The sequence below is a fragment of the Pangasianodon hypophthalmus genome, chromosome 22, assembly GCF_027358585.1.
Source record: "Pangasianodon hypophthalmus isolate fPanHyp1 chromosome 22, fPanHyp1.pri, whole genome shotgun sequence".
Lineage (NCBI taxonomy): Eukaryota > Metazoa > Chordata > Actinopteri > Siluriformes > Pangasiidae > Pangasianodon > Pangasianodon hypophthalmus.
In genome coordinates this window covers 16,990,718-17,014,491 of record NC_069731.1, presented here as the reverse complement: position 1 = coordinate 17,014,491, position 23,774 = coordinate 16,990,718, and the positions used below count along the sequence as shown (strand labels likewise).

At 40.9% G+C, this 23,774-nt stretch overlaps 1 protein-coding gene across 1 annotated transcript in view; it reads left to right on the top strand.

Moving 5' to 3' along the window:
* The window catches only part of LOC113541039 (E3 ubiquitin-protein ligase TRIM39), a 64,726-nt gene that overhangs the window by 30,296 nt on the left and 10,656 nt on the right, over nucleotides 1-23,774 (top strand). Inside the window, exons 10-11 of the transcript XR_008300757.1 lie at nucleotides 20,973-21,068; nucleotides 22,027-22,069. The gene's annotated coding sequence lies outside the window, so the exon portion shown is untranslated. The remainder of the gene's footprint in view (nucleotides 1-20,972; nucleotides 21,069-22,026; nucleotides 22,070-23,774) is intronic.

Sequence of the window (23,774 nt, the reverse complement as noted above, 5' to 3'; positions counted from 1 at the left end):
CTATCTTTCTTTCTTTCTGCCCCACTTTTTCTTTCTTTCTTTCTTTCTTTGCATTTCTCTCTCTCTCTCTCTCTCTCTTTCCCTCACTTTTCATCTCTCTTTTTCTCTCTCTCTCTCTCTCTAATCATTTTCCTCCAGCACTGTATTTCACGTCGTACGTCTCACTGCATTGGTGCTGTCGAGCTCAACTTGCTAGCCAGCGCTGGATGCTAACGGTAACAGTTAACATGATGCCTATTACATGGCAGAGGCTTCGCCCAGTTTCTGCAAACGCTGCACAGCTGACTTCCATTAGTAATGTAATCGCATATAGAGCCATCTCTGTGCTTACACAAGCTATTGATATTGACATGTGTGCTTATGTTTGATATTTCATAACTGATGGAATCACTGTTGTCATCTCTTAACTTAATATTTGTGCAACCAGTTCGTTGGGACAGAATTTTGTCCAGGTTTTATCAGTGATGTGTTAAAGAGGTGGATAATGACAACTATTTGAATAAATTGTACTTGTAAGTGTAGTTTCAATGTCAGGGAAAATACCATTACTCCATTATATTCAATTTTATCTTGTAGTTTTTTTTTTTTTTATTTTTGTGTTATTTTATTTTACTAATCAAACACAACCTGAAATCAGTCATATAAAAGGCTAAATCTACTATCGAGTGAAAACACTAAATATGTTTCACTTGAAATACTCATTATTGGCATTGTGTTTTGTAGTCAGGCTTAAGATTTTTGGTCATGTACAAATTAATTTTGAGGATGCCAACAAGTGTTTTATAGAAAAAAAATTACTTGAAAAACTTTGACTTTGAAAATAAAATTTTTAAAGGTACAATAGTCCATTTCTTTTCTTACTACTAATAAAAATAACCTGGAAAAATATCTTGAACATGATAAAAAACAATAGTTTAAGCCATGACCTCAGGACAAAAGTATTATGTGACTGGGAAAATCCATCAGGAAACCTGCGTTACAGTATGGAATGCTTGTTTGTGTTTGGGTGGGCTTCCTGTCAGTCACCCAACGCCTCTTCACTCCAAGAGCTTACTGCAAAGGAAACAGCACTCGAGGCTATTCTCAAAAAATCATTATGAACTGAATTTTGCATGTTTATGGTGTTATATAAAAAACTTAAAAGTTTATTTGACTCCACCTACTTAATCGCGTTTTAAGTAGTGCACCTTTAAATAAACCTATACGATACGTCATTATCCCCTGTATGTTTGAGCTTGAAATATAAATTACTGCATGTGTTACTGCATCTTTTTATATATTAATTCTTGCTCATTTTCACAGAGGATGCTAGTAATTCTGATGGCATCTCTCATCAGACATCAGAGTCTACATTCCTTTTTCATTACTGGTTCCTTGATGGTGGGATGAACTTTGATGGTGGGATGAACTTTTCTCACTCTGTTGATTCCTTTGTAGAACTCACTCGCAAGTCGCTTTGGATAAAAACGTCTGTCATATGAATGGAAATGGAAATTTATGTCTGCAATTTGCTTTTGTCTCTTGTAACGCAATGGAAAGTCTTTTAGCTCCAGGATTCCTAGAGGGGCATGTGCTTTGCATGTTCTCAACCGCACATTCAAAATAGATGAAGATCATGGATAAGGGTCCAATCAGATGCAAGAGTTTGTCCTGTGAATGAAACCTAGAGCAACTGAGTACAACCCATTTCTGCAGTATTTATCACATAAAATGATCAAATAATCTCCTTAAACACTCGACTTTTATAACTAATTAATCTCTGATGATGATTTCCATGGACAACAATTTGACCCTGAGAAAAGAGAAAAGATCAGAAAGAAAAGCTTTTTACCCCAAACTCACTTATAATGGAAGTCTAGGGGCAGTCTTCTGTAAACATGCATGTAACACTCATATTATTGTATTTTGTAACTTGATTTTTTTCCCCCAGGTATTAGTAAATTAAGCTCTAAATCAGTATAGTTCATCTTTTTTTCAGAGCAAAGACTGTAATAGAGCAGTGGTAGCTCAGTGGTTAAGAGTTGGACTACTGCTCTAAAGGTTGTGAGTTTAAATCCCAGCACTGCCAAGCTGCTACTGAGCAAAAGCTTGAGCAAAGCCCTTAGCATTCAACTGCTCGGTTGTATAAATGAGATAGTGAATGTAAGTCGCTCTGGAAACGAGCATCTGCCAAATGCTGGAAATGTAAATGTAGTTGACCATCAAAACTCCAGTAAGCATAAACATCTGGAATTACAGTGTTGCTCCACTTTCAAAGCTTGCTGAAACTCCTTAAGAATAGTTCTAAAATCACACAGTGTTGTAAAACTGTTAGAGTATGATGGTTGCAGTTTTGCTCTATAGGCTCTTATTGACGGACAGAAATCATCAAGTGCCCTTAGACTTCCAGTTTGAAGAAAAAAAAAAGTCCTGTTCTTTCACTGCAGGGAAATGCATCAGGGTTTTTCCTGTGGTAATTACAAACACATTACAGATGCAAAGGGTAGAGATTTGGTTGGAAAACACTGGAGTATCCGTTTTATGTACAAATTGTAAAAAGCACAAATGAGCTCACAGCTTGTCAGATACACAGCTGAAAGATCCGGTCCACCGATGCACTGAACACTTTCCCATTAATTAACTTTGCTTATATCATGCTTCTGTTCATTGTGCATTGTACCGAGGGCTGGCAGTGACGCTACCGCTCGTGGTTGTTTAAATGGATTGTTATGACATGTAGTTGGCAGTGCCTACAGTTTGGCAGCATGCCTCCAGCAGCACATGACTTGGCAGTGAATGAATCGGGTTGCCAGGCAGTCTCAGTATGCCAGTCACTGTAAAGCATAAACACTTCTAATACGACGCACATCAAGCTTCTGCACATGCACATGCAAATTCCAAAAAAGAGTTCCATAAATCATCAGAACAATGACTGTTGTTGTTACGATGTTGTATTTTCATTGTGAGACATTAAATATTCACAAGAGTACTGCATGGTGCGAGGCCTTGATGTGTCTGTTCATGAAAACAAACAGAAGGAGACAATTAGCCACTTAGGGTAATGCAGTAAAAAGACGAGCCATCGATAGGCTGGTTCTGGAAACTGCCTTGGCCAGCTGCGACAAATGAGCTTTCTGTGCACTGAAATTATGCCTGTCATTTTATATCACGTTTTACGTGATATATATTTTAATGTCATGTCTTCATTGAATGTGCTGCCTTCAATAAACACTGATGAACTAAATAAATAAATAAATAAAAGTGACTCAGTGTTATACTTACTGTTCTTTGCTAGCCTGCATGCACTATTACCCACATTAGCACATCAGCGTATTTGGATGAACTATTTGATTAAATGTTTTGCAGTAGTAGGAGGTAAGTCAAGAAAGCTGGACTTGTGTTGTAATCTCGCAGGCGTTGTGCCAGCTGTCTGCGGTTTCATCACTTCTACCAAACTTCAGAAGACTGGTGGAAGAAGAATGGTCTTGGAGCTATGAAATAACTGAAGCATAGAAAGACAGCTGAAACTCCACCTCCCTTGTAGCTAACTTCGTATATATTTCCTGTGACAAACATTTCCCTGTCTTCTTGTTACTCCTCCATATAAAACCAAATTTAGGAGTCGCTTGTTAGTTAAATGCATGTTCCTAAAACGCAGAGTAAGAGCATTAGTCATAAAGGTTGTAAACCTCGCCTTGACCAATCAGTGACATGTAGTTCAACAGGCTCCACCCCAACCACCCATGGCCTACAGAAAAGTAACCACTTTGGAGTAGGAACTAAAAAAAAAGTCCTACAACCCACAACTATTAGTGCTGTTTCACCAAACAGTGCAGCACAGCACAGGAGATTCCACATTTAGCACAGGTACCACAGGACCTGAGCAGGGGCATGTGGGTGGAGCTAGAAATAGTGCATTAATTGGTCAAAGGCAGTCGGCACAATTGTCCAGATGAATGTCTCTGGCTTGGCCGGCTTTTCCACCAGACACTACAGCACAGAAATCTTCAGTAGTAGTGTACCGATGGTCTGCCAAAGTTTGTTTCTCTTTTGTCTCTGATGTATGCAATTATCCTACAAGTTAACATTTCAGATTTGTTTTGGTGCATTAATCTACAGTGTTTTCTTCTTGTTCCTGATATTTAGCTTGACTTTACATTTTTTAGTTATGGTTCACATAAGATATGCCACTTTATTCCAAATATGGTGGTGGTAACATTAGTTTCTGGTTTCCTGTAAACTTTTAAAGAAGATATGCATTGTAGTCTCCATCTAATGCATATTCTCATGCTAGTGCAAACAGGTCAGAGTCTACAAATACTTTACAAATGTCTACAATTAATGAGCTGCCCTCATTACCCTCTGGTTTATACTCTGGACTGTTTAACTCCCAGTAAAAAGGTGTTAGTACGAGTTAGTACAGCGACAAACATTAGATGTCAAGGTGTATTTGTTTTTAAATTACTGCTCATTTTAGTGCTTGGTGAAGTGCTTCGTTTGAAGATAGTCAGTGACTCAGCTGAAAAGTTCCTGCAGTGGAATTGCATATATGGCTGGCTGCAGAAACTCAAGCTGAAGTTCTTAGTCTCTTTCTTTTCTTTTCTTTTCTTTTTTTTTTTTTTTTTAACAATTACACAGTAGCACTCAAGGCATGGCATGGTCTGAAAATCTTAAAATTAACTGAGCCCACTATGCAATTCATTGTTTAATGTGGAGAACTTTTAAACCATGTGACCTGCCTGAATATGCCAGACGAACTGACCTGCTATTCTGTTGTTTCCAGCCTCTCTCTCTTTCTCTTTCTCCCCTCCCTCTGCTGGGAGCTTATTTTTCTGGGCCTCTGTCCCAGTGAACAGTTGAGGCCTATGGGCACTGGCAGCCTGGCGGAGAAGTGCAGCTGCTCCCTCCATCTCCACCCAGCATGCTCTGCCTCTGTCTGGCTCACATTCTGTCTCTGTACTGTACACTCGGAACCAGACGAATCTGCCAACGTGATGATCTAGACGAGTCATCTACATTATCACTCTTTTGTATCTTTCTCCCACAAAACAGAAGCACCTTGTTGTCCTCACAGTCACTGTTTACTCCCCTTGAGGAAGTAAACATAATCCAATGACTCACATAGTGGTGTGCACAAGACATGCATTGTGCTGTTGCATTCTCAGACTGTAAAGTGTAATGAGATCACATGACTCGCTGTCAAAGTCAATTCCCCAAGCCACTTCATCTGAAAGTGATCTCTAGGCTTGGATTGGTGAATATCCATAAATAAACTGTGGGAACTTGTACAAATCAAAACTGATCGTTTTTATTGATTATTTGATAAACAGTACCTTTAAGTAAAGAGGTGTACAAAAGGTCGATGCTAACATTTTGTCTGCAGCGAGCTTGGGCAGGAAAAAAATATGATATCTGGAGAGGTTGCATTATGATGTGCATCACACTGCATTCCAGCTTTGATTTGTGAAAAGACAAGCCAGTCTGTTGTGCTTGAGGTTATCGATCAGGAGAGACACATGCCTGCTGTTCTCCGATCTCAGACCAGGAATCAATAGCACTCCTGTGGGAGATGGGCTCAGGTCACGACGCTGTATGAGAATTCAGAACAGGCAGCACACATGTCTTGTGTCTTGTGTCTGTTGCTCTCAGACACCATGTCTTCTTGTTTTAGTTCTGGCCATGTGCCATTTTGCACGTCTAACAATCAGAAGCTTGACAAAAGACGTAGGCTGTGACACACACAGAGGAGCAGACAAACATCCTGTTGAGTCAAGGAGAAGAAAATAAAAAGAGGAACTCTGCCTGCGTGGGTTTTAGTCTGTTAAAAGCGAAAAAGGCCAGTGTGTTGTAGAGCGCGGGCTCCCAGTGTGCCGCTCTATATATATCCCAGTCTCGTGCTTTTCTGGCTGACTGGGCAGCGCTGGGCGTTCAGGCCATTACGCCAGTGCTTCACTGTAGGCAGCTTGCATATGTGCTGAATTACAACGGAGCCATTTTGTACAGTTTATTTGGACAGGGACTGATAAAGCACAGGATGATCTGATGTGTTCTGCAGATAATGAAAATGCTCTGAGTGCTTTGACTCTGCAAGTAAACAACTTAGGTGAAGAAACAAGGACACCAGACAGACATGTCATTTGTATGATTACACAGTAATACATTCTGAACTGCCCTCATTACCCCTCTGGACTCTTCGTACAGCTGGTATAATTACTCCGTGCTATATTCTTATGCTGCTTCTTCATTGTTTACTCGTTGGTATTACATTGGCACATGATTCGCAATAACTGAAGCTTATTTATCCTTGTCTGTGACAGTGGCACAAAATTTTAAACACTTTTTCACCAGAGTTCAGTTTAAATATAAACTTCACACACTTTAAGGATAAAATTTCAGAATAAACTCAGAATTATATATTTTAGAAATGCTAAAATGCATAAGATCAAGAACCAGGGCAAACACTGAATCGTTTTTTTTTTAATATACACTTTATTGTTCTGTAAGTCATACGCACATGTCTATAGTATATCATTTGTGAGTTAGAGATAAAAGATTTTTCTAGAATTTCATATTTTTATATGTATGTTTCATGTAATGTGGAAACAAAAGACATTTTCTATAACAATTCTATAATTTTCTGTAACAGCTGCTCTTTATATGATATTAATTCATTTTTCTAATGCGTTATCATTTCTAGAGTAACAACTTGTATGACACACGGACTATGACACACTTTCACATAAATGTTGATGGTTTTTGACATGCTGAAATTTTCAGTGCAGAGATTGTTTAACATTTATGTCAGGAGTCTCCAGTGACAGCGCTTTTTAACGCTCAGAGGTAAAGGTGTTCTGACTTTCCGACACAGGAGAGTCTTCACGATGGTGGATGTTGCAATTTGCACTTTTCTCTTTACCAAGCTGCATTTTTTTTGTCTTATTCGTTTCAAGAGAAATGTTTATATGGATATAAGTGTTTATAGCCATTATAACTTATGTGAAAACAGGAATTAACTTGTTTCATGGACATTTCACAACTTTAAATGTAACTATAAATGGATTGTATAAATTGTTACCATCGGCATATTGCTGTAGTGTAAGAGATATACAACACTTCACGCTGTGCTCTTGTGGGGATGTAATCAAAGATGGATGGTAACAGCATCACACCACACCATTATTGAATAGTTTCATATAACAGGATGCATGTTGTATTTTATTCCTTGTATATTGCATTCAGCCATTAACATGATAGTGTGATGTGCAAACTATGTGGCCAAAAGTTTCTGGACCCCTGACCATCACACCCACATGTGCTTTTTGAACACTACAGATCCCATTTTCTGTTATAATATAACAGTATAAGGCTTTCCACTAGATTTTGGAGTGTGGCAGTGAGGATTTGTGTTCATTCAGCCACAAGAGCATTAGTGAGGTCAGGCAATGATTGTCAGGCGAGGAGGTCTGGGGTGCAGTCAGCGTTCCAGTTCATCCCAAAGGTGTTCAGTGGGGATGAGGTCAGGGCTCAGTGCAGGACACTCGAGTTCTTCCACTTCAACCTTCACACACCATGTCTTCATGGAGCTCACTTTGTGCACAGGAGCAGTGTCCTGCTGGAACAAGATTGGGCCTCTTAGTTCCAGTGAAGGGAAACTGTAATGCTACAGCATACAAAGACATTATATACTTTTGTGTATATAATGTACTTTGTGGCAACAGTTAATACTTATTGTAGAAACTACAAAGTAAATTAAGTTTGTCTATAAACATCTCATATCATTATGTTCACATAAATGCATGTTTAGCCATTTATATATAAACAGTTTATTGTGAATTGTGTGCTTTGCATGGTCTTGGAGAAAGTATTTCATTTTCTTCATAATATATGAGGATATGCAAATGTGTTTGGTCATCTGAGACAAATGAGCTGTTTCCCTACTGACTTGCTACGCACTATCACGTCAAGTCAAGTCCATTCCTACCCTATACACTATGTATTTGAGTGCCAGTAGGGTGTTTGTAGATTAATAACAAATCAGATGGAACACAATCATTTTGTCATTGTGCTCTGTTTGTGCATTTTTCCTTGATGTATCAACCAAGTATAAATTTTACACAACATCTTACTGAGTTTCTCAGATTAAATATGCTGCTCTCAGTAAAAGTATATCATTTGACAGTAGAGACATTGTACCCTGAAATCTGTGTAAATAATTAAAAAAAAAAAACACACACACAAGATGTGTGAACAGAGTAGTTACTTATATCATCATGTGTACTTTAAACGTTTCAGTTTTGCACATTGCTCTTGTCCTACACTTGTCATACAATTTGCCGTGTGTGTTACTGTGTATATTGAGCTGCTGTGTTTTTGAGCCACAATATTTTATCCCACTCTACACATGTAGATGAATAACATGGTGGTAAAGATGGCCTCGACCAGTTAAAAAGCTTGACCCGTTATTTTATGTTAGTGTTAATTTGGAACGTCCACATTTTCCTCAGTGCTCTACAGATGGATGGAAGGATGGATGGATGACCCAGTTAGCGGAGTGTAAAGGTTCAAAATATGCAAAGGCATTGTCTTTATACAGATGAGCACGCTACTTTACAGTGAGGAGCGTCACAAGAAGTCGGCTATATGGTTGCCGTGGCAACTGTGACATCAGCGCTTGACATAGTGATGCATGAAAATTCAAATAGCAGGGGAGTGGTTGCTAGGCGACCTGAAATCGGGTGCAGACAGAGCAGACTGAGATGGAGTGTGCGTGTCTGTTTGTGTCTGTGTGTGTGTCTGTGTGTGTGTGTGTCTGTGTGTGTGTGGCAGAATTTACTACTAAAGGCGCAGGCAGAAATCATATCCAGAGACACAAAGCGTAGAGTGTAAACACAGCTAGTGTGAACATACACATCAGCACAAGAAACAAAAATACGGGATGGTTCAGTAACACACTGAAACAGGAGTACTGACCTGAGTTTGATAGTGAGAATGATAATGAGGTGGGTGGAGCTAATCAGGAAGCAGAGTGCTGATTGGTGGTTTCTTAGGAAGGGGACCTGGTTGTGGATTTATGTGGTGTTGATTGCTTCATATGTGTGTAGTCTAGTTTAAAACTTTTAATGGAGCTGGACTGAATGTGACTAGCAATGGCTTATATCTCTTTTATTTAAGAATGAGTGTGTAAATGTGTGTGAATGAATAAATGAACAGTGCGGGCACATTATCAGTGTATGATCAGAAACCAGATCATCTGTACTGCTTGTTCTCTAAAAATCTGTTTTTTTATTTTAGTTTGTCCAGGTCCAAGCACAAACAGCACCAACAAACCCTGATTTGTTCATCTTTAGTATCTACTTTATCCTGATCGTGGTTAAAGTGCAGGAGGAACACACCCTGAGTGGGAGTGTCCATCACACACATTCAAACACTCAGTCACACCTAGGGGTAATTTAGGGAGCATCACCAGTCCACCTAGTGGCAGGTTTTTGGGAGGTGGCTCATGGGGAGAACATGTCTGACCCTGGAGCTATGAGGTGGCTACTATGAAAAAGAGAGTTCTACCCACAAACAAGCCACAAATATTTATTTATTTATTTATTTTCTTTTTCTATATGGCATTACTTTATGATGTTAAACCAACCAGTGATGAACTGTGCTGTTAGCACCTGTTATTTCCTGTTGGTGCTGATCTTCAACATTACCCAATACCTTACTGTCTAACACTACAAACCTTACATCTGTATCCTTTATTACTGGACTTGTGGCTAATGGAAAAAGGCACAGTTGCAGATTACCAGTGCCAAAACTTCCGGTACTTCATGTAGCAGAAAAAAATGCCTTTTTTTGAGTGTGAATTTTGAATGTAAAGTTACATCTTTACCTCACTGACACTGGAGACTCCTTCCAAAATGCTCCTCACAGAAATCACTACCATAAAATATTACACACTTTTTACTGTCTATTTATGTGAAGTATCTGCCATACAAGTCCGTGTGTAAAACAAGCACCTTAATATAAACCACCTAAACCACCTTGTCTTGCAGCTGAAACCTCTGTCAAAAGTGCCTTCCGACCAAGATTGGAGAATTTAACAGCACTGTGGTATAAATGAGATAATATAACAAAGTCTGATAGAAGAATAATCATCACACTAAGAAAATATGTAAAAAATATTACTACACATACACACAAGTGAAGATACGTGGAGTATTGATGCTGTTACTCTCCCCACACACACTTGTACAGGTTTTATCGAAGTACAGACAGTATGACTCAGAAGCAGGTCATTCATTCTCCCACTGCTTAGAGGGGCAATGCTCAGCCTCGTTCCTCTCGCTCTACCCCCCGGCTCGCCTCTTTTATGATTCCAGCTGGCAGCGTAGTTATGAATGAGTGTCCTCTCTCTCTCTCTCTCTCTCTCTCTCTCGCCCTCCCCCTCTTTCTCTTTCTCTCATCAGCGCATCTCATAGGGAGCCGTCCTACACACGACTGGTCGTGACACACACTCTGCCTACTAACTAGCAGAGCACGAGTCTGAACAGACGGAACCCACGAACACACAGGTGGCACCCATTCCTCTCTGTTACTCTGCAAAAAAAAGTACAGGACAGTCTGTACATGGCATGTTTATTTTGGACAACTTGGAGTGTCCTCGTGTGCTCTCGTGTTCTTCAGTCTTATGAGCGTGATCAGTCAGCCCTGCCAGACTTGTTTTGCCTCCCGTCTCCTTGTTTAATCCTGAAAATTAAACCACATATGAATGAAAAGAGGGATTAGTACAGTGAGTTCCGCTCTCTGCTCTATGTGCAGAGATGCTTATATCTCCTCCGTGTTCTTATTCAAACTCTATTAATAGGCGTTGAGTTATTTATGTCCAGGCTTACAACAGTGGCTCTGTATGCAGAAGGAGAGCATGACTAACCTTTTAGCTCATTCTGTGTGTTTATTTTGGCAATGTCAGCCTTATAAAAGCTGAAAAAGGAGAAATGCACCGCTTTAAAGACTGGCTTGATAGTGTGCATGATGATCAGTAACATAGTAACATAACCTTGAGTGCCAGGCTTTATTCAAGTCATTTTAATGTTGTCACATTAAAGTTAATTAAAATGGAGCTGGATATTGATATCCGTTCCACTTTCCTAATATTGTCCTAAAAAATCTTAGATGAAGAAGTAGTTTAAGTAGTGTGCGTGATAATGTGTGTGATTTGTACATAAATACTTTGGCAGTCTATTTAAGTCTATTTAAGTCTATATGAAAAAATTAAGTTTGCAAATAAAAATAGAGCTATATCATTTGAATCACTACTAACATATAATTTTGCCTTCAAACTTTAGGCCACGCCCCCTACCTGCATCTGATTGTGGGGTGGAGTGATACCAAACTATTGGATTTGGTTTCAAGGTGGTGCTATGACTGTTTTAGCACTGTGATGTCTTTTTTTTTTTTGTTCATTTGTATAGATAATAATGTCAAAAACCACATAAGCATTCTGTTTGAGATGCAGCACAACTCAGCAAAGCCGTTCAAGGTGAGTGTGTGATTTAGACATGCAGTTTGTTTGCATGATGCTAAGCTAGCCTGTTAACTTGCAAAACTAGATAAGAGGTTTGTATACCAGACATGACTAGGCTGATTGACACATTTGGGGGGAAATGGGAAAATTGTGTACATTTCACTTTTGGCCTAACAATTCCTTTGAATTTATTCTCAGCATTAGATTCTGTCTCTTATGTGTATCACATTGGATTGGTTTTCTTGGAGGTAATTCCTCGCAGTAATTTAAGAGCTCTTAGAGACTCAGAGAGAAAGTGTGTAAAGGTCTCTTTTATCATACAGTTTACAAACAAAACCTTTGAACTATCAGTGCTTCGGGTGTGAATTTGGAGAGGACGGCATGTGCCTGAGTCTTTCCTTTTCATCTCCAGCTCCTCCCTCTGCTTTATAGCAAGTGTGGTTACAGGATCATTACTTTTTTGTCCGAAGATCATACAGTGTGCTTAAAAAGGCTGAGTCTGTAATCAGTGTAAAGGATGGGCTTTTCATCAAATGTGGTAAAAAGAGAATCATTAGACTACACCCACTGTGTCTTGACTTAGATGCCATAGTTCCAGTGACTCCTGATTTGTAGGTATTAAAGTTTTTCAAGTCAGACCACTTATGTAATATATCTGTGTTCTGGCAGCTTCAAGAAAATAGACATGTGGCATCCCAGGCTCTGTACAATAAAAACAAAACAAAACAGAAATCAAAAGACTACTAATGGACTGCCAATCAAGACAAGGAGGTGTCTCTGTTTGCCCTTCAATCATGTTGCTAATCAATCCTGAATGCCCAACCTCTTTTCCAAGCATTTAGGCCTTCTAGTGTAGGCAACAGTGTGCACATGTTTATCTTCAGCTAACATCCACCAAAATTACTGATTGTACCATTAAAATGCAAAGAAAGCTCTTAGTGTTTATGCATTGAGAGATCTCTTATCTCTTCCATGTCTACTTCCTACCCAATGACCGAACATGATCAACTAGTGCAGGGAAATGTTTATCGTTCTGGTATCTGGGTGAAACCAGGCTTCTTAATGGTCAGTCACTTGCCTGAGAAAAAGTCTAATCCTGAAGCAGAGGGGCCTCTAGGCTGACAAAAGAAAATCCTCTCAGAGGAATTGCAGTCTCAGTTATGTCACGCTGCCATGCGAACAACAGTGATTAGTCCCTGATTTGATGGGGTGCTCAATAGGAGCTTTACAAAGCACCAGGTGAGCACAGAAGGTAAAGAGATATTAACCTATTATACCACACAAAGGTCTTCAGACCAGTGGAACAATCAGTGGGGCTTTTTTTTTCCCACCCCCAACACCAAACCCCCAACCTCCCCATCTCATCAGGATGGGGTTGTGTAACACCGACCTCAGCTGGAGATATCTCCATGGCTATAACACACACACACTTTCCCTCACGGTCACGACTTCGCCTTCTCCTACAGCCGCTGGTCCAAACAGCAACAAATTGCACAAAGTGTTTCTTGGCACAGAGGGTGAGCTGTGATTCATCTCCCACTGAACACTCACGCTGCTCAGGGGCTGAGCCGGTTTCCATCCCGCTGTGTGGTTTCCAGTTATCCGTCGAGAAAAAAGAGGGGGGGGAAAGAAAGAAAGGTTGTAGTGCTTTGACTGGTTTAAAAGCTGTGACTGTGTGCATGCTGGACTGGGTGGGAGATTCCTCTGATCTGCCATCAGGCTTTTTTGTGTGTTTGTTTCTGTCGTTCTGAGCAACACTACCCAGGTGTTTTCCTGCAGGAGACACAGGCCCAGAATCCTTATTCACCAACTTCACCTAAAAACTATTCACCTGCTGCAGGTGTTGACTTCAATTCCATTATAGCCGTAGTTCAGCCCAAACTAATCTTAAATGTCCTCAATTACTCAAGACATTTGGCATCAAAAGTAGAGTTGTGCCTATTTTTTTTTTTTTTTTTTTTGCTTCTGCTTCTGAAGGAATTCCCTTCAATGCTGCCCATTCTTGCAGTTATAATTAGGGGTCCAGGGGTGCTGGAACATTATTGTTTTTGTTCGGGTTTTCATTATTATTTGTGTGTGCCTCTTTTTTAATGGACTTAGTTGATTATAATTCCCAAAATGTAAACAAATTAGTCATTTATTCTAGCAAACCTAACCAGAACAAAGCTTTTACTAAAGATGAATGAATGACTGCTGCAAACACATTGTGCAGTGCTGTGCAAACAACCCGTGCCTAATTTTTTTTTGTCCTATGAGCTTCTTAAATAACAGCCCACTCCTGAAAATTAAGACCTCTCTCTCTCTCTCTCTCTCTCTCTCTCTCTCTCTCTTATTCTCTTTCTCTTTCAGTTTCTTTGTTGGGTTCTGCATCTCTAAAATGTTTACACGTTTACTAAATAATACCATTGTTGTACATGTACAGTTTCATATCATAAAATCTTTTGGGCCACACCTCCTATCCGAGTCAGAGGCTTGTACTAAGTGACACCAAACTGTTGAGTTTAATAGGTAATTTCACTAAGATGGCTACTCAAACCAGGGACCCTGAAGCTGTGGGACAGCAACACTACCTGCTGCATCATTCTGCCAACCAGTAATTAAACTAATTCTCAATAAAATGTCACATATTTGGTCAACATTATAAACTTTTTTATAGCAGTCTATAGATTATCTGCTGAATCCAAATGAAACAAAAGCAAATGTTGATATCTGGTTAATGATGGTCTTCTGACAAGTTAGCTGTTTGTAGAGGGGCTAAAGCAGACTACAAATGCTGTTACTGTAAATTTACATCTACATCTCTACATGCAAATATAGCAGTAAAACAACTTCATTAACACCATTTTACAGCCCTTAATCCATCCAAGTGTTGTGAAATGACGTAATCCTCTTAAATCCTGATTTCTCACATTCATCTGAAATCGAACTGTAAGAGGTGTTGAACAGAAACTCAGCGTGACTCGGCATCATCACAAAAACCACACTGTTCATTATTTATAAGTGCTATTGGTCTGGAGTTAATAAACAGGAGCGCAGAGCTTTTTCAGCTGTAATCCCTCATCTGTACATCCTCGCCCACTCTTACTGAGTCATCTTGTACGTGTGTGTGTGTGTGTGTGTGTGTGTTTGTGTGGGGAGTCCTGGAGCACAGAGTGACTCAGCTGTTATATGAGTGCCCGGTGGGCAGCACAACCACTGCTTTTTGGTCTCAACGCAGGAGGATATCGTCAGCTGTAGCTGGGGGGGGGGGCGGAGTCGATAGCATCGGGGACTAACCATAATTCAGCCTCCTAATCCAGTGTGGCAGCAGTGGGCGTGGCACATCATTACTCATACTGTTATGGGGTAAAAAGCTTAGCAACTCATATAACAACCCAGCCATTGACTTCTGGCACTGTTGTTGTTTAGCATGTTGTCAAGGTTACTCATCTGGGTTTTTTGGTGGGTTTTGTTCATATCTGTGCCTTGAAAGCACTGAGAAAGCCACACAATCATATAGGAAATATAAATCTAGAGTGGGGAAAGGTGTTGAAATGATGTATATGAGGAGTTTAGGAGGGTAAATAGGGTGTAAATTGCAAAAAGAGTATGATGTAATCAGTGGAATTGTGAAGAATGGAATACAGTAGATAGCATATGATGTCATTGTAGGAAGAGAGTCCAGTGCGTTAAATAGTGTATTGTGTAATGCATAACTGTGAGACGAGTAATATACTGTGGAGATCACAGATTAGATTATGTAGTATGAAGAGTTCAGTGAAATATATAGAGCAGGAATGTATGTTGGTCCAAAAAGGTGTGAATAATTTGTCTTAACTTGTGTGAATTTACATTTATTAACTTTTTTTTTTACATTACTTTTCTTAATTTGTGTGAATTTACATTTTACAAATTAAAGACTTAGATATATATTATACTGCCTTCAGTTTGAATTAACACATCTGCAATGACAAATATTCATAATCTGGTGTCCTTTTCACATATGATTAAATCTATCTTGATGACATTTGGCATAAAGACACACTGAAACTTAACCAAGATGCACGCACGATGCAGCAGTGTGTGTGTTAAACTGAGGCTGAAGTTACTTTCATATTGTTTGGTCAGCATACAGACAGACATCAATTTTGGGAAACTAGTAAATTCTCTCACTGGTTATGAAGCTCACTGTATACTGTTTTTAACACATTTTGATTGTGTGATATCCATGGAAGATGGATTTGTTAGTTCTGTAATTTTACTACATATGGAATAAACATTTTTTTTTCTTTTGTGGAAGTTTTTTGGTACATCACCAGTGCAGTTACTTTTGGAGTGGCATTGAAAGTTTTAAAGTGTTCAGTGGCGAATTCTGTATGTTCAGCGAGTTCAGTGGTGATTCAGTGGCGAGTTCAGTGGCGAGTTCAGTGCCGTGTTCAGTGCTGTGACCAGTGGTGTGTTGAGTGGTGTGTTGAGTGGTGTGTTGCGTGGCGTAATCAGTGGCGTGATCAGTGGCGGGCTGAGTGGTGTGATCAGTGGTGTGTTGCGTGGTGTGTTGCGTGGTGTGTTGCGTGGCGTAATCAGTGGCGTGATCAGTGGCGGGTTGAGTGGCGTGATCAGTGGTGGGCTGAGTGGTGTGATCAGTGGCATGATCAGGTGCGTTGAGTGGTGTGATCAGTGGTGTGTTGCGTGGTGTGATCAGTGGCATGATCAGTGGTGAGTTGAGTGGTGTGATCAGTGTTGAGTTGAGTGGTGTGATCAGTGTTGAGTTGAGTGGTGTGATCAGTGGCGGGTTGAGTGGCGTGATCAGTGGTGCGTTGAGTGGTGTGATCAGTGGCGAGTTGAGTGGCGTGATCAGTGGTGCATTGAGTGGTGCGTTGAGTGGTGCAATCAGTGGTGTGATCAGTGGCGAGTTGAGTGGTGTGATCAGTGGTGGGCTGAGTGGTGTGATCAGTGGCATGATCAGGTGCGTTGAGTGGTGTGATCAGTGGTGTGTTGCGTGGTGTGATCAGTGGCATGATCAGTGGTGAGTTGAGTGGTGTGATCAGTGTTGAGTTGAGTGGTGTGATCAGTGGCGGGTTGAGTGGCGTGATCAGTGGTGCGTTGAGTGGTGTGATCAGTGGCGGGTTGAGTGGCGTGATCAGTGGTGCGTTGAGTGGTGTGATCAGTGGCGAGTTGAGTGGCGTGATCAGTGGTGCATTGAGTGGTGCGTTGAGTGGTGTGATCAGTGGCGAGTTGAGTGGTGTGATCAGTGGTGTGATCAGTGGCGAGTTGAGTGGTGTGATCAGTGGCGAGTTGAGTGGTGTGATCAGTGGCGAGTTGAGTGGTGTGATCAGTGGTGTGATCAGTGGTGTGATCAGTGGCGAGTTGAGTGGCGAGTTGAGTGGTGTGATCAGTGGCGAGTTGAGTGGTGTGATCAGTGGCGAGTTGAGTGGTGTGATCAGTGGTGTGATCAGTGGTGTGATCAGTGGCGAGTTGAGTGGCGAGTTGAGTGGTGTGATCAGTGGCGAGTTGAGTGGTGTGATCAGTGGTGTGATCAGTGGCGAGTTGAGTGGTGTGATCAGTGGCGAGTTGAGTGGTGTGATCAGTGGTGTGATCAGTGGCGAGTTGAGTGGTGTGATCAGTGGCGAGTTGAGTGGTGTGATCAGTGGTGTGATCAGTGGCGGGTTGAGTGGCGTGATCAGTGGTGGGTTGAGTGGCGTGATCAGTGGCATGATAAGTGGTCAGAAAAGCTGAGTGGAGAGGAGTGTGATGTGGAGATTAGAGATCTATTTATGTACCACACATGCACACTGATCACATCATTATTGAGTGTTTTACTAGTAATCAAGCATACAGTGCGCGTGTGTGTGTGTGTGTGTGTGTGTGTGTGTGTGGGAGGAATTGAGAGTCTCTTGCTCAGCTAAAGGATGTGTGTCAGTGCATATGCTTAATGTCACATGACTGTGTTGATGTTATCATAAAACTTAGCAGTGCTGCATGATACACCATACTCATCTGCATTAGTGTACAGCAGGAAACATATTTAATCAAACACACACACACACACACACACACACACACACACAAAAACAGGTTATTTGGTTTAAATCATTTTCAGAAGTTCTTTTGAATTTTCCCACTGGTCCATTTTTGACCTATTTATCCTATAGCAGTGCTTCAAATAGCTCCTGCTCAGCTGTGACTAACACACCTGTGTGTGTGGGGGTGTGTGTGTGTGTGTGTGTGTGTGTGTGTTTGTGTTGAGACACCTGGCTAGGCACCGGTGTGATTATATGAGCTGAACAGGTGTTGTTTGAACAATAAACTCCCTGGTGTCTACTTTACCTGTATGAGCGAACTGTGTTTGTGTGTGTGTGTGTGTGTGTGTCTATGTGTGAACTTGTGAACTGGAACATTTTGTTGTTTTGTTGTTCAGAGGTGTGAGCTGGTTTAGAGAACATGGAGATTCTCTGGAAATCTCTAGAGAGAAGTTTCTGACATCACCAGCCTGTCCTTGACGGCACTTGTGCAGTATGTTTTATTTTTATTTATTTTTTATATGTGTTTATTTTGTGTGTGTGTCCTTTCGAGACAAAATAATGCACTTGATGTCTCAATGTGATCAACAGTCTGATGTATCTAAGATTATTACAGACAATGCGATGTGAGCCAACATAATTTAGTATTGTACAGATAATATTTAAAAAAAAAAAAGCTTTGAAAAATGGATGACCACGCCTCCTTCACTGGGACTGACAGCACAGAGGCCACACCTCCTTCACAAATGGAATGTTAGCTGATTTGTTCATTTGATGCGAACTTGTTCTGGTATTTTAAGGATTGCATGCCGTGTCTTTCTTTCTCAATCAGCTCATTGCTGTAGATCCAGGCAGCAACCAGGGCTTCTGTCTGTCTTTCTGTCTTTCTCTGTCTGTCTGTCAGAGCTCATGCTGCTGCGCAGGGAAGAGGCTGCAGGCTCATCACACTCTATTATGTCCCTCTCTGAGAGTCAGCTCTCTCAGTCTATAATTAGCCTCTCAGGAAAAAAAAATTCCCTACATAAAACAATGCAGTGTTAATTGCAGAGGATTCGTCCCTGCATTTATTACTGCATTAAATCAGATCTCTCTCATTCTCTCTCTCCATGCAAGGGTAATATTTGTGCACCATTAACCAAATGTTGGCACTGAGATGCTGCAGAATGTTAGAGCTCCTCTGTAGACCATGTTTTTATTAACCAAAAAAAAACAAAAAACAATTAAGGCCCTATTTGCATTTGTGGAAAATATGCTCACCGTACGTTAAACACAAACAGCTTCATCTGTTATCCTTTGTGCAAGTGTTACTCTATGAATATTTAATGATATGGCCTGAGAGAGAACGAGTGAAAGAGTCGGCGCTGTCAGAGAGCCATTAATGTGCACGAGCGCTCGGTGCCGTTGCAGTGTCGCTGAACTTTTCTCCTGTGTCTCATGTCCACTGGCCCACGCGCTGCGAATAGATTTCCTCGCATCGATGACCCTTTAATGGATAGTCATTACCTAGCTAAATGCCAGTGCCGGTGTGTGAAACTGAGAGGACTCCGTGTGGCACGGCGCAGTCTAGCAAAAGGTATCGCTCATCTCTCTCTCTCACTTTTCTCCCCTCCTGAGGATCACAGTGAGTCCAGGTCAAAGGTTACTGAGAGTAGCGAGAAAGAGACATAATGTCAAGAGATGTATAATGTGTTGGGCCACCACAAGCCACCAGAACAGCTTCAGTTCACCTTGTCATGGATTCTTCAAGTCTCTGGAGCAATGAGCACCATTTTTCCAATAGATATTCTCTCAGTTGATGTTTTGATGATGGTGATAGAGAGCACTGTCTATACACATCACTCCAAAATCTACCAGAGGTGTTCAGCTGGGCTGAGGTCTGATGACTGTGATGATCATAGCATATCATTTACATTCATTTTCATCCTCATCAAACCAATCCCTTCCCAAACCAAGCCCCTTGCACACTGCGGATAGGGGCGGAGTCATCCTGGAAGAGACCACACCCATCAGGATGGAAATGATTCATCATAACATTAAGGTGAAACCTTTGCGTTTATTTGCATGGATGCTTCTGTCTAAGGGGACAAGTGAAGCCAATTAAATAATGAGTGTGGGGTCTCTCAGATATATTATTATATCCCAGATATATTATTTTGCCAAGTTCTTGCCAAGTATAATGTGGAAGGGGCGGAGCCATCAGAGGCTGTGGAAGTTTGAATGTTTGAATGACTTAAGGCACCAAGTGAGAGCACTGACACGCAGAAAACATAACCAAGGAGCACAAAGTTTACGTGTTGGATTTTAAGAAGCTCAGGTTATAGATGATCAGGTGCTTAGTGTAGCAGAGTCTAGTTCATAGATCATGATTTGAGACATAGCCTTTGTGTATGTGCGGTGACTGAGTAAAAGCTTTTGTAAAAGACTTCTCTGTGTGTGTGAGAGAGAGAGAGAGAGAGAGAAAGAAAGAGAGAATGAGAATCACCTCTACTACAGATGGGATGAGTGGGAGTGCTCTGCCGGACATCCGCGAGAGCCTATTTCCGGAGCATTCTAGGAAGTCTGTTTCACACATTAAAAGGCTGTCATGGAGGTCAGATACACATGGTTGGTGTGTGTGTGTGTATGTGTGTGTGTGTGTGTGTGTGTGTGTGTGTGTGTGTGTGTGTGCACGCTCAGAGTTTACCTACATCCAGCTCCCTATCTGAGCTCGAGCTTCACAGGAGCAGCTCTTCCTGTTGAATTATTCAGTATCAAAAAAGCACAGTGCGATATAGGAGCAGCGGGACAGGAAGTAAAAATAGAGCCAAAATAAATGGCTTTACACAGAGCCGCTCTCCAGCAGTGACTGTGAGCAGGTACAGTACAGCAAAGCGTGTTAGAGGCAGCAGTTTTGCTTTATTCAAGCTACAATTTGATGGCACCTTGATTCCATCTAGGAACTGTGTCTAATGCATGTCTAAATGTAATTATTATTCATTCTGTTTCCAGGAAGGTACACCAATTTTATTCTACTTGCCTTCAAACATTTCCTCTTGGTCTTACTTTGAAAAGCTCCCCCCGTTGTTTTGCTTTCCTGGATACGGCATATGCAGTGTTTCAACATCCCAGCATTTACATTCTACATTTACATTTATTCCCTTCAGCAGCAGCTTTAATGCAAAGCAACTCAGACGTGCGTCAGAGTCCAAGTCAAGCACAGAGCTGTTACGTAAACTGACACTTTGACATCTGTCAGAGACAGCATTGATGTGTTGCAGGGATGTTTGAGGCATGTTTGTGGGCAAAGATTTCAGTTTTTTTTGAGTATTGAGGATGGTTATGATAGAGTATGAACTTTTTAACACACTGTACTTATTGGAGCAGTGGCAAGAGGTACTTTTTTTGACACGTACACAAATGTCTTTGTGACAGCAGACTGCATCGTTTAGTCTGTTTAAATCAAACAGTTGTTCATTTCCCTCCTCCGTGCTGTCCTTTAGGAAGTGAAAACACAGCAAGTTCACTCAGGTACGGACCAAAACAGCCAGTATGAAAGCATCTGAGCAAGAAGGTCTACTTCCAGTTAAACTCTAGCGGTGAGAAAGTGGTGATTTTTTTTCGTGGATGTAGTTCTGTAGAAATGCCATGTGTTCTGGATGTTTACACCAATGGAAAAAGAAAAAAATCTACATGTGATACATAAAATGTTATCTAATCATTTGAGCGCCAGCTCCGTGTTCTTCGTGCTCAGGTGTATTTCTGATTTGTTTATCTTGGTTTATTTAATTATCTGCAATGTGCAACCAAACCAAACGAAGTAAACAAACAAACCAAAAGTATAAATGTCACTCTGATTCAGACTCGCCAAACAGAATAATAGGTGTGAAGGCGCCTTTAGTGTCACCACCAAGTTGTAGAGAGATACACGGCTCAATGAGAAGGTTGGAGTGAGTGCCGGTGCTCTGTAGAGCTACACACACCACTCATGAAACACTCTGAAGACCGAACTGTAAAAGACTAGCTTGCAATAATAACAGTAATCCACAATAGAGTGATACATGCAACCGTGAAGAGTACAGATCATCAGTCACCTTGAATGTAGCAGCTTGGAAAAAGACATCACACCTGGATATAAATCAGAGAGAGAAAGAGGCATCAATGCTCAAGTGCTCTCAGAACATCAGTAGATATTTTCATGAACAGATATAGGATACTAGAATATCATCCGTGCACAATACAGCATGTGTTCGTACAGCTGTATAGCATAGTGTTGATGATGGAACTATTTAATGTTAACGGGTACATCCTCACACCTCTAGCTTAAATACACTGATTAAACGTGAGGCTAAACAAAATATTTGATTGTGTTTGCTTTAAAAAGTTTTAATGATGAATTGGTAATGCTTGAACCCTGTGTCACAACCATGTCACTGTAGCTCTCGTAAGTTATTAGAAGTTGCTGTAGAAGTTCTGGTTATTGTTATGGCAGCTGCCATAATGTTTAATGTCATGATAGCTCATGCCATGTGCTATTTTCTTTCCCGTGTGCTCTAGTTATGACATGTACTACATGACACCTGCTGTAAGGCTCAATGAGGTAAGTGTTATCTACGCTCCTGTTTTGTAACAAATGCAAATTGCCATGGATACCTAGCCTTGACCTTTTGTGCATGTTTTGCTTCCTCGTATGTGAAATAGCACCTCTGTCATTTTGTTTAACTTTTTAATGAGCCACATATCAATATGTAGCTTTATGCAGTTCCTTTCTGTGTAAGTCTGTGTCTTTGATGTTTGCTGTGATAGTAACACTGGTATTTGTCATGGCTACATATATGAGAAACATTCACTCAGACCCAGGATTAAACTTTTTAGTCTATGGGGTGACCTGAGAGCACAATGGTCTCCAGTTCGATCCTGAGCTTGGCTTACTGTTGGCTATGCTAAATTATGCCTAGGGGTGTTTGTGTGTGTGTGTGTGTGTGTGTGTGTGTGTGTGTGTGTGCGTGCGCGCACATGCATGGTGCACTGCGATAGTCTGGCAACCCATCCAGGGTGTATTGCAGATCCACCGCAACCCTGATCTTCGGTAAACGATTTATCCTTAAGGCGCTTACCGAAGATGAGTGAATGAATGAATAGTGGTGACTCAACAGAAGAAAAGAGCACGTCTGCAGCCATTTTGTGAAGCGTATTTTTTCTGTGGTGGTGGTATAAAATATCTTATGACAGTCTTCCTGTAGTATGTGTCATAACAAGTAGTGTAACTTCAGTACACACTCTGTCATGGCATCAAACATTATGTCAGTGATTGGTAATGCTAGGATGACTCTCATACTCCCATAGGCTGACGGCTGCATGTGACATCGTCCATGACACGGTTAAAGCAAACTCATGACTGGGGTTCAAGTAAAGTGTCAGTGTTAAATCACAGTATTATCAGTGTTAGTCATGTGATCTGTTATAGTGAATTCATTTGGATGGAGCTGATTGTCATTCTGCGAAGCACAAGTGCTATTTATTAGGATGCAGATAAACACTTTGTACATGAGCGTGGCTGCATAGTTAGACAAATCCACTGATCTGTGTGTGTGTGTGTGTGTGTGTGTGTGTGTGTGGTGGTCATATGATTGACTCTTTGACTTTGAGTGCTTGTAAAAATGTCCCATCTCTGCCCGGGTCAAGTCTTATGTGCTTCAGGAATACCTCATGTCCGGTGACGTCGCAGAAAGCATCAGGTTTGGTTCCCCAGGGCTGAAGACAGGAACCTCACCAAGAAGACCTTATTTGTGGGAGAACATAAGTAGGGCACTTGAGTATTATAGTTTAATGCCTAGAAGAGGCTTCACTGATGCTCACTGACTGACTAACTGAGTCCCGTTGTTGAACCGTTCATGCTTAAGCAGTCTAGCTAGCCGAATTCCAATCTAGCTACCCTCAGCTAGCAAGTGGTGAGCGATACCAGGGCCATTCTGTGATATACATGCATATACTGTGTTATTTTACATATACTGGGTTTTTTCCTCCGCAAACTAGCCTATCTCTATGTCATTTTGGGATAGTTGCAGAGAGGGAGGTAGGTTAGCTAAACTTGTGTCGTTTCATATAGGTGTGTGTCCTTGCTTCAAATATTATTGAAGCTAATAACTTTTGTTAAGTGAAGGTGTGAGAGGATGTACTGTGGCATGAATGCTTTTGTAGCTACATACTGGCCATATTTATCTCGACCCTTAATGTTGTTTACCTGCATGAATACGTGCTCGGTGCTTAGCTAGCTATCTGTCTAATGTTAGTCACGGTTCAAT